This window comes from Pangasianodon hypophthalmus, chromosome 3, assembly GCF_027358585.1.
Source record: "Pangasianodon hypophthalmus isolate fPanHyp1 chromosome 3, fPanHyp1.pri, whole genome shotgun sequence".
Lineage (NCBI taxonomy): Eukaryota > Metazoa > Chordata > Actinopteri > Siluriformes > Pangasiidae > Pangasianodon > Pangasianodon hypophthalmus.
The window spans coordinates 16,244,380-16,256,660 of NC_069712.1; the positions used below are offsets into that span (position 1 = coordinate 16,244,380).

Genomic DNA, 12,281 nt, shown 5'->3' on the forward strand with positions numbered 1-12,281 from the left:
AGGAAGGCTTTTAGTGTCCTTATATTTAAAATAAAATCTTGCACACACACACACCACATACGCATATACACAGTATATTCGTGCTAATACATTTTTTTCCTGAACATAAACATGGTCACGGTAGAAGCTAATTTTAATAATGTAATACAGTGTTAAAAGCCATTTCCCTGCTTATATATTGCTGTTTTCCCAACCCCCTGTGCCATATCCGCCACCTTTTCCCTCAGTGGGCGCTCTGGAGCCTCGTTGCCGTGTCGTGTCACCGCTCCTTATGTTATTTACATAAATGATAAACACGGCGGATGCTGGGATTGGCCGCGTAATCCACTTGCAGTGTCATTAGGGAGGGAGAGGGAGGAAGGCTATTACAGGGCCGCTTCATCAGCGGGCCTCGCTTAGGCCTTTTATGGAGGTAATGGAAACCTCTCTCATTAAGGTGCCGCTCACTGTTGGTAATTGATCTTGTTGGTCTTTAGTTGTGGAGAGCGGCCCTGAAGTGCCGCCCGTTTGCCGCATTCATTTCTCAGATCCAGCCTGAGCCGCCCTGCCCTGCACTCGCCCTACCACCTTCACTCACGCCGAGTTTGTAAAGTGTGTATGTGTGTAGTGAGTCAGATTCATGCTGACCTCAATGAAGTTAAGCGGTTTTACCTCAGGGTGGATGTCGCCGGTACAAGAGTTTTTACATTTTGATGATTGTAGGTGCTCTGTTGGACTTTGAAAATGGCTCTTTTTTTATTTCAGTCAAGTGGCCATTTCAGCTCTATTACATTAAATGAAAGGCCACGGATTGTAATGCATTGTAATGCATTTTATTGAATCTTATTCTACTAATTCCTAGCAAATTAGCCTATATTTATCTATTAACTTTAACTTGTCCGCATTGATGACATGTTTGTTTTGCAGAGCCTTGCTGCTGTTTTGGTGCGGGTCGTGGCCGTGTGGCAAGCTGGGAGTTGTCACATGTGAGATGTAATAATAGACTCTGTTGTGCGATCCAAACAGCTTGCTCGCCTCTGTGACTCACTGTGGCTCGGCCTGAGGTCTGGACTTGCATCATCACCATAATCAGTGTCTACTCAGCTGTCGAGCTCGCCCTTGCTTTCTCATTCTTCTTATTTCTCTTTCTCTATCTCTATCTCTCCGGCATTCAGCCTCATTTAGCAACCTGCAAAACAGCAACTATCTTTCCCCTCATCTCATTTGTGGACGTGGTTTACAATCAACTGAAAATGACACTTTGCAGGCTTTGGTGGTGAAACCTATTATTGTAATCCCTCAATGATTATTTTAGACATTCTAACAAATCAGAGTGTTTCAGTAGTCTAGTTTTTATGCACGGAATTGTATTTACCATTTGGGGCTACGCTGTAGTTCACCGCAGACAAGAAGCAGTTGGTTTAAACGTGCCAAGTGGGACCACTGTAATGTTTCTGACCTTTTGTTACCATTGACTGATGAGATATTGGTTCAGGGGAAAAAATGAGATATTTCCACCGCCCTCTGTGACAGGCGTATAAATGAACGCATCAAGCAGCAGGATTCTCCAGACAGCACAGTCTTCTGTGCTACGAGCTAGCTGTCATCAGTGCTCATGGAGAATAAAGTAGGAAGCTGATTTACTAAGAAAATTTTTCTTTCCAAAAGGGTTTGTTTTCTCTCCTGTGGGGTTATGAAGAGTGAGTATGGCAATATCTATTGCTCAGCCTACACTTCATATAACAACTCTTTAGGTCTTTATGGTCTTAGACCATGTAATAAGGAGCTCTGACTGTGACCATCAGTCATCCTGTCCTCGATAAGACCTCTGACATGTGCCTAAAGTATTATGCATAACCAGGGCTGCTTGAACCAGCCTTCAGTGGGACATTGTTAAGGTTGAGAATGCAATCTTTGTTTATCACACAGTCACATGCTAGGTCTGGTCTCATCTGCCAATAGACATTTATTCATTTAACAGATTTTCACACTTGCAGGATGGCCTTCTGATTGGCCAGTGTCTCATGTCTTATTTATCGACAGCCTTAACAATCTGCAACCAAATCAGCATCTCTTACAAGCTCTGTGAAGTGTGCGTGTTGCAGTATGTCATATTATGACCGGATGACTAATGCAGTAAAATGAATCGTTAATCAAGACTGGGGAAGTTTGCTCAGCATGAAGCAAATTACCTGGATTAGCATAGCAAAACTCTGCATAATTTACCTTTACTGCTTGGCGCATCCTCCGGTAGAGAAGGGTCTGTTAATTACCGCTGTTGTAAACAGCCAGTCAGTGTGAAGGGGATAAATGGAACTGAGAGAACTGCAGAGAGAAAATGGAGTCATAATTTTATGAATTTGTCATGTTTGTTTTCATATCGGTGCTCGAATCTCAGGAACTCAGCTCCCTGACAGATAATTCAGCTGGGACATAAAGCATGTGATCCTTCGAAAAGTGTACTTCTGGGAAGGAATGATGAAATAGATGGGTCCTAGGGATAGTTTTGATAATAAAAAAAAAACATTAAAGACACAGTTAACAGCTCTGAAATTACTTGTCGAACTGAATTTCAGCTGGAGTCTCTGATTGCAATGTATTTGTGTTTCTTTCATGATGGATTTATGAAAACAAGCAGAAATATCCCATGAAAGACCTACACAATCCACATTTCAACACAAAACCAACTAAAAGCTGTGTCATGTGGCCCTGTGGCAGTTCTCTGTTGTGACACTTCATTACCGTCACTCAGATCACAGCTCATTATTACATCTGAGTTAAACCAATGTGCTATATATATAGTGAGGTCCAAACGTCTGAGAATTTTGAAAAATTTAAAACAAAGAAAGGAAATTTTCAGTATATTGAATAGTCAAGATTCTGCACTATTTCTAGGTCATTATTTAAATTTGAGCAAATTTGTGATATTGACTGTGTTAGCACCTTTAAAAGGTTAGATTTTCTTTGAGACTTATCCCTTCTATTGAAACACATGTTCAGACAATAGTCTGATGGATTTGGTCTAAAATGGATCATAAGGTTTTACACACACATGGCAGATGGAGTGCAGGCTGTCATTAAAAAAAATGGGACGTACCAAATACTAAGAAACTTTGAAATTCATGTAAATATTTCAAAGAATCTACTTTTAACTGTTTTCAGGTTTTTGCCAGTAATATAATTTGTTATGAAATACGTTGTATTAAATGAGAAAAGAATGTAAAATAGAAGCATTTTTACTGGTGGATGCCACTGTATCGTTAAAACTAGTTTTCGGTGCTTTGTAGGTCTCTACCTCATCCACATTCTCTTATCAAGTTGGATTCGTTCACAAGTTGGAGATATAAAATTGTGTAATGTGTTTCTTGATTGTACCACGCAAGTCCACTAATGGGGTGTATCACAATTTGATTAATGCTAAGCAGATTGTCATGCTTATCTATAAATTAATTAAGGCGTTTCATTTTTAACACGGCATCCTTCATTCAAAATCACAGCCATGTTCATTCAACATTTATTGTTCTGCTGCGGTATTAGATTTTTTTTGTTAAAACAAAAGAACAGATGTTCAGACTAAAACCTTTGCATCCTGCAACTAGTTTCTCCTGCTATACGATGCTTCCACAATCATTCCTTTAAATCACAAGCTGTCTTCAGGGCTTCCTTTAACGTTTGATCTTGAAAAACATGAGAGACATCTCCGAGATTATCTTAAATGTCTTCAACATGGAAGGACTCGTAGCATAGCTGGGATGGTAAAGACAATTAGAAGGGTAAACCGAGTGTAATTTTAGGGTCAGCCTGTCTAGGGCCTTGCAATTTAAATGCAGTAGTGTGATTGAAATTACATCGATACGCCTCCACGTTGTTGTGTGCTGAACGCAGATTATTTCACTGAGGCACTTGTTTCTGAAAGATTTAGGGCAGTCACTATTGACTATTTTAATACTTGATTAGTTGACCGTTAATTTCTTTGATTAATAATTGAGAAGTCGATATCATATGGCGTCTTAAAACCTACTTGTACACACACAATTGTTAACATTTGTTTTTTTTCTAGATAAATCCTACATACAAGTGCTATTTAAATATACTTAATTTTATCCTAAAATTCTGACTTTTTAATGAAAAATAAATTCCCAGCAATTACTGTATTTTTAATAATGCATATACAAAAATATTTTTTTTAAATAATGCATGGCTTTCCTGAACAAAAATACTTGTGAGCATTCCAAAAAAAATCTGTAGCCTTACTGTTTCTCGCCGTAAGGGAGACAAGGAAGAGAAATTTAAATAAATCTTAATCTCCATTTTAAATAACTTTTTAATAAGATTATTTTTTTTAATAATCTTTATTAAGTAATTTGATTTGTTATAGCTGATTTGTTATAGCTAAGCTAAAATCATCCATTAAAATGTAGGCTTTAATGTTGCAACATTATAAAAAGTTAGCATTTTTTATAATAATTCATCATAATTTCATAATAACTTATACTTTTTATTGTCAGAGGTGGTTGGAATATCAAAAGTAGGTACTCCAGTAAAAGTACCATTGCGAAGAAGAAAATAGTCAAGTAAAAATAAACGTTCTCATCCAAAGATCTGCTTGAGTAAGAGTAAGAAAGTGTCTAGTAAAAAAACCTGCCAAAGTAGCAGTTAAGGCTGATTTATACTTGTGCGTTTACGCGTATTTGCGTCGCGAAGCAGAGAGGGGGACGTCCCATGAGCTAACTACACGTTAGGGAGAAAGCTGATTGGTTGATGGGGAGGTGTGTCTGATTGCGTATACAGAAACAGTTTAATGAGACGTGACTTTTTTTTTTTTTTAGTGCATTTAATCAAATTCAGATTAATATTGTTTAAATCAGAATAATACTGTTCAAAGTATATCAGAAGTGTAAACAATAAAAATTTTCCCTTGTCGCATGCAGTACTTTTGCTCTTCTATAGATCAGCTCGTCCTCTGGTAGTCCATTAAAAACCATAAAACAGCTCGTGACAGAAACGAATGAAAAATGCTCTGTAAAAACCTCAGTTTGAACATATTCACTCTATTAGTTTCTCAGACCGGTGTCATTTGCCAAATATTTGATTATGAGTAATTTTCATTGAGGTTTTTTTTCTAATCAAGTAGTCGGTTATAATCGAGTATTCCAACAGCCCTAGAAAGGTTAGAATAGAAACTACTTTGCTGTAGTTTAAACAAGCATTTTCTTAACTGGCTCCCACATTTAGGGAGTGGAGTAAACACGTTTCAACTAAGATGAAAAGGAAAATGGCTCGCGGTTAGGTTGAAACTTCAGAATTAAATTTGGGGTTTGTAGCCTGTGTTGAGAGACGAGATGAGCGGGTGGGCTGCCTGCTGAGAGCGGGAACCTTCCTGCATATTGCACTCCATGTAAACAGAAAAGTTTGTCATCTGTTTGAGAATGCTTTCGTCTTGCACCATTGCCTTCAGCAATGATAAGTGATAGATGTTTGCCAAAGAGAAATAAAATGTTTCCATAGGATAGGACATGGAGGTTGATGGATCTTTGTGGAAGCACAGGTACTATTACACACTGCAGTCTCCCAAGCAGTTGCAAGGCAAGGCAGTGACATTGCTCTCTTCAAAATGTGGCATTCAGATTGTGCCGTATTTCCAGGATTTTTTATTTTTTTTTTTATGAGAAATGACCTGTCTAAGGGAAACATGCTCCCGACATTTTATCGTTGACATTTATAGTGGAGAATCACTGAAAGTAACAGATGATGATACAGTTCGTTCGAAAGAGAGACAACGGCACTAGGTGGAACATTGGCCTGTTTGTTTTGGGGAAATAGTACTCCTTTGCTAATTTCCCATTGATAAGTATCTGACAGCTCATAGTCAGGCACTTTATCTCCGGCTGAAGAAAATGGTTTCTTCAGAGTGTGAATTGATTTTGCAGGAAGCCGGTGCCACACAGCATCTGAAAGAGCTCACTGCGTTTTCTAAATTGCGCCCATTTTGTGGCTTTTTCTATTTGCATGTAAATTATCAATTACTGCTTTTGGCAGGCCTCCGCCGCCATACTTCTGTCTCCAATGAGCGAGTGCTGTTAGGAGGGAGCCGTGTTATTTCACCTTAACAAATCACTTTAGTACTCCCCTTTCCAGCTGCAATTACCAACCGTTTGCTCTGCTGGCTACATTGATTTTTTTTCTGCATGTCTCTGCACTTAGGCTGGTTGGGTTTTTTAAATTGAGAGTGTATTATGAGGAGGTAAGCTGTAGTTTAATGCCCTTCTCAATTCCAGGACGTCTAATTCAGTGGAGTCAGACTCGTGCAACTCCACCACTTGAGCTGAAGCGTTTAGAGTGAGAGCTGAATGAAAGACATGGTAGGTGCATGTTAGATCAATAAAGTCAGGTATATTTGTGTATTAAATCCTGAAAAGGAAGTTGGTAAGATGTGAAATTACAGGGTGCTGATTTATACAGATGAAGTGCCAAGTCTTCACTGGTTATGTTGAGCCAGCTCTGAGGGGGACTCAGTATGTACTTCAGAAGAACAGTAAGAAATGTTAAAACATGGCAGAGATTTTAAAAATGCTACTGTCTTTGACAAATGCTTGAAAAGTCGGTAGTGATTTCAGTGAAAGAAAGCTCACAGTGACATGTTTTTGGATAGTTTGTTCTTTGCTATCAGTCGTTCCTTATGGTTTATTTATTTCATTTACAATGCAGTAAAGTGAACATAAGGTACATGACTGGTGCATCGAATCTAGTAAACTTCAGCAGAAATGCTCCAACCAGGTATGAGTCAAGAAGTAAAAGCTGGTCTTTCTGGCATTTCAGCCATCCTTAGCTCAGCTTTGGCCAAGAATTAATGAATAAACATCAGCATGGCTGTGATTTAGAAAGAAATGTGGCTTATAGAGATATGGTACATTCGTAACCTTCAGAAAGTCATCCCCAGATAAATGCATGAAGCTAATTGTGCGTGTTAAACATCTTTCTTCACACTTGCACACACTTTAATAACACATGCAATGGGTGTTAACTTGAGCATGTGTTCTAGTAGATTTTTATGTGTTTTTAAGCTGTTTGTTCTTTAGTTAATATTCAGTGCCGGTGGAATGGTGTAGTGCTTTCAGTGTTGCTGAGTGTGTGTGTATATGCGCAGTGTGTTTTTCTGTCCTGACTTTCCCATCCAAATGCAATTGCAGACCTGCACCAAATTTTCTACTACATTTATTTCCTCATGAATGTTTGCATATTTCAGTGATTGCTTTCTAGTCGATTCAAATATGCAGAAATGACAGTTTCTCTCTCCTGGAGTGAAGCATGTAGTCATTTCACTCACTATAATTGTGTTTCTGTAAAACAGTCAATTGTTCCACTTGCACAAAGAACGGCGTAGGTTAACGGTGCTGTTTTGCATTGAAATGATACAGGATCCTCTTTCTAAGCTTTGAGATGGAGATCCTCAACATGCAGGTCTCAGAAAAATCCACTTAAGAAATTGTCAATTTTCATACACCTGGTTGAAAATGTCAATTTTCATAAACCCTGCATTTTATGAGTACAACATTTGAATAAAAACGATCAAGTAATATTACAGGTTAAAACGCTCACACAAAAAAGTAACTAGAAACTTACATATTAGATATTTTCATATTCGAGTAATACTTTCAGAAATAAAAGCTCGAGACATTTTATTTCAACAATTTAATCATATATTGTCAGCAGATCATATAAATAGCTCTATTGTGGGCCGCAACCTTATTAGATGTATGTAAGTTGTCAAGGATTGGTTGGAGACGGATGCAAGTGCAGTGTATTTTATTTAAAGTGCAACACACGTGAACAAGGATTAAGACTACTCAATATAAACACACAAACTACACAGACATGAACTATACATAAGCATGGCAAAGATATAACAACATGCAACCACACTACACACAACAGACACTAGAACAAGAGTGTTATACTAATGTGACTTAAATACTAGTGCTCATTAACCCAAAATGTGAATCAGGTTCAAACAGTCATATGACATGAGTGTTGTGATCAGGTGAGATGCAGTGGCTGATGGGAATCGCAGTCCTGCGCTGTATTTGGTGCAGCCATGTCATAAATAAATTCAAATATATGTGATATGTGTCTCAATCTAAATTCTAGGTTTCTAACTTGCTTATAGACTGCTTACCAGGATGTGTGTTAAACTCAGCAGTATCGTAACCCAAGTACAATCCAAATATGTTACCTACTACTCCACACAGGCAACTACTAATCTTTTACATGCATTAATTTACGAGTACAAGAGAGAAGATGGCCGGAAGGTGGATTAGCTACTCTAACTTGTCCCTACATGTAAATGCGTGTGTGTATGATGGACCATCATACAGGCTGTATTCCTGCCTGCGTTCCCGGGATAGACTCCGGATCCAGTGACCAGGATAAAGTGGATACTGACGATGAATGAATATTTTCATCCAGTCTCATTGACCATTCTCAGTTGGATGTAGATCGTTGTTGTTGGAATTGTGCTTGACGGTATTCTCAGACCTTGACCTATCTGTACTAGCATGAGGATATTTTTTGATGCAGACTATAAAGCACTTCTGTAAGTCGTTCTGGGTAAGGACGCCTGCCAAAAGCTGTAAATGTAAATGTAATGTAAATGTTGTAACTAAGCAGTAGTTAAAAACATGCTGGGTGCTATAAGGAAAAGAAACGGTTTGTTCCACAGCACATAAGTAGAAAACTGTCGTAGTAGATAGTAACTATGCGTTGCCATATAAAGGTGTAGATGCTACGCTTAGAGGTTTCAGAAAAAAGTGGTACAATACATCACTTATCCAAGTTAGTTTAAGGATTAAAAGTTTCAGATTTGTTGAATATTTGGTGCAGCATCAGTATCTCTTGCTAAAGACATGACGTTTAGCTGGCTGCCAGATAAAGTACTATACTGTCTGTGAACTGACCGTGGCAGTGCAGCTGATTTTCTTTTTCACCACGTTTTCACTATGCTCTCAGAGGAGGACACGTGTGTCTGGTAGTCTAAACTGAGGCAGTAGGCCACTCCATCCAGTTAACAGCTATCTCAGCCTGGTGCTGTGACAAGAGCTCATCATTATCACCCTCAGATTCTTCTTACACGGTGCTGCTTGACCTTACTTATTGGAAGGAAAGCTATCTCTCTGACTCGCGCCAAGAAACTTTAGAGTCTTCACACTGCCATTATTTATATTTCTGTAGAGTTAATAGTGACTTAATAGGCTTATCCGTCAATGTGCTATGAGTTGTGAGATCAGTAAATTAGATTTGACGATGACACGCACCACCATACATGTTTATGGCGCTTGCGTGCTTATATAAAGTGTCTCCTTCTCTCACTGGCGCTGTCCTTAGTTAGCAGTGAACTGTGAAGGAGCTTAGCCAGGCATTCAGGAAACCTATCACATTAAACTGTAGTAACTGCTATATGTAATGAATTTCGGATTAGGAGCGACAAAGCGGCTCTAGAGTAACCTTTTTGGAAGGACACCGTGGAAGAGAGGGAGCCTTGGGGGCATGTGATTCCATGCCATGCCAGCTGCTTGCAGTTAAAGACTTGCATTTGTAGCTCAAAACTCCCCTTCCTAGCTTTTAACAAAATGTGCCCCACCCAAACCACACAGGACACATCATTAGCACAGAGGTCGCGCGTGTGTTCGAGCTAAGTGAAGTCTGGCTGCTCAGGAACGTTTCATGGAAGGTGCTTGCATTTTGAGCCGAGTGTAACGTGTGCTTTATCTGGTTGCAGGTGTTCTGGAGGCCGGTGTAGCTCCGAGCGGGGAGAGACGGAGCTTCCCCACCGACTCTATGAAGGGAGGGGAGGGGGAGGGGGGGCCACTCAGCACACTGCAAGCCTGCACTGCGAACAGGTTGGAGTGCCTTTCCATTTTTATGTAGCTTTAAAACATTTGTTGAGGACATGGGGCCATTAAATTTCATTCTGGGACCCCAATTTGAAAGGCCTTCTCTTCTTGTTTTGCATCTTGATCTTTTGAGATCTTTTGAGTGTCTTGTTTTAATACCTGCCATAGAGAAATCGCGATTCTTAGAAATGCGGTTTTGGCGGCTGAAGGTCTAGCAGATGTTCTTGCATTATTGTAAACGTAGCATGATACTTTGAGGTAAACATATGGATCGAGCGCTAGATTGGAAAAAGTGCTCCATCTGTCCAACTTCCTCCATGAACAAATTCTCAAACACAAACAAAACTTCCAGTGGTGTTCTGATTAAATTTGTGGCACCAGGCTCGACTCCAGAGCCTTCAAACAGTTTTTGTTTTTGGTGCAGTTTTCTGTTCTATTTGCTGTGAAATGTTACAGGAAGTTTGTTTGCAGTGTATCATGAGCATGACAAGTACCGGGTTCATTTGAGTCACCCGCGGGCCTGAAGGTAGCATGTGGCCAAGGCGTCTGGTAGTGTTTACGTGCAAGGGGCTGCTGCCTCCATCCGAATCTGGCTCACGTCTGTGGATGCCGCGGGCCCTCGGGGCCCCAGCACCTGCAGAATGGAACAACAGAGTTAAAAAAAAACAGGGAGGAAGGGGGAAAAGAGGGGGCGAGAGAGAATCAAATGACAGAGGCTAATGCTTTGTGCTGCAAGTGTTTGCTTTTCTCTTTGATTTACAGCAGGAACATTTGTTATGACTTGATAAGGTGACATGATAGTCTGTATTGACACTGTTGAACAGCCAAGGTGATGTTGTTTCGTAAACTTTCATTTCTCTGTTATGGCTGTTTTTTTTTTTTTAAATTTGTTTTCTGTCTGCACCTGGCATCTTTGAAATGACTCTTCAGTGCCTTATGAAAGGATTTAAAAAGAATACATTTATGTAGATTTTCTCTGAGTTATCTTTTTAGCAAGAGATTAGGCCGGGCCAAGGCAGGGAGAGAGGGGAAATAAATAAATAAATAAACAAATAAATAAATAAATAAGGACAGTTGCGGTTAATCTCGCTTAGTGTAGTGTGAATGCAGAGCAGTGCCATGGCCTGACAAACATCTGCCTCACACACAGCCGAGTGGGATCAGCTAAAGCGATTAGTGCGCTAACGTCAGCCTGCGGAGACTGCACTTGCTACAAAAGCCAGAACGCCAGGCTCTCCTCCCACACTCCACCTGGAGCACTGACATATACACACATACACACAGAGTGACTCTAGTGGCTGTTGCCACACACTTCAGCAGCGCTGCACCACACACTCTGATACTGATCAAAGCGATGTATAGCTGTGAAGATTGAACAATCTGTTTATGATAACAGATATGCTTATCGCAGCTTTTTTTTCCTTTAAATGTCAGAAGGGCTTTTTTTTTTTTTTATTTGTTTTTTTATTAATTACAAAGTATGTAATGAAAAGTGCTGTTCCTCGGGGCATAATTGTTATTTTACACTTCCTTTGCACTCAGATGGGGCCTCTTTGGGAGACATGAAATCTTTCCGTTGTGACTAGCAAAAGGGTACTGTATCCTGCCCAGGCTTTCACAGATAACCTCATTAAAGGGAAGGAGGGGTGATATTTCCTGCAAGGGGTTCTCTGCTATTTCTTTCATTTTTTCTTCTCTGCCTCTCATGCAACCTTTTGACCTCCTGTCTCTCTTTCTCTCTCTCTCTCTCTCTCTCTCTCTCTCTCTGTCTCTCTCTCTTTCTCATTTTGCTTTAATATTAAAGCCTTGCTCAGTGTCTAACTGTGTATAACTATATTATGAGTGTGTGTGTGTGTGTGTGTTGTGTAGGGATAGTGGATCTGCGCTTCACATGCATAGTCTCCAGTATTCAGTCACGCAACATAATTCTGCACCATTATCTTTCATCCTTATGTTTTAGAATGAGCCATAATAGACTTGTATTTTTTTTTATTATAAATAAAGATGACTTGAGCATGATGATCTCAGGGTGATATGAAGAAATTTCTTACTAGAAGTGTGTTCATGCAACACGGTGTACATGATTAAGGAAAAGGATGTCAACACTCGCAGGATTTGCTAACATCTCAGCTCCTCTTACATGTAGGACATGAGTCCAGTTTGATTTTTTGCTCCACATGTGGTCATTGCTAGTACAAACTGTGTTCATCTGAGATAAATAAGGCTAAAGTTTTTGCTCTACTTATCATGTTTTTGCAGGTTTGAGGGAAGGTTGATTCTACCTTTGAGTGATACACAAGGTTCTTTTCCAAGGGACAAAACACTGGTCAGAATTAACACCGCATTAAAACCATTGTAGGAAATAAGTTTGGAACTATATGTGTGCAATATTTTCTTTCACTTAATAAGTTT

At 39.5% G+C, this 12,281-nt stretch overlaps 1 protein-coding gene across 7 annotated transcripts in view; it reads left to right on the top strand.

Annotated features, from left to right (window-relative positions):
* Window positions 1-12,281, top strand: part of zmiz1a (zinc finger, MIZ-type containing 1a) — a 113,303-nt gene that overhangs the window by 19,714 nt on the left and 81,308 nt on the right. For 4 of the 7 annotated variants that reach the window (XM_053232591.1, XM_026935835.3, XM_026935819.3 and 1 more), the window contains exon 2: window positions 9,755-9,875. The exons of the other annotated variants lie outside the window; for them this stretch is intronic. The gene's annotated coding sequence lies outside the window, so the exon portion shown is untranslated. The remainder of the gene's footprint in view (window positions 1-9,754; window positions 9,876-12,281) is intronic. 7 annotated transcript variants of the gene reach the window in all.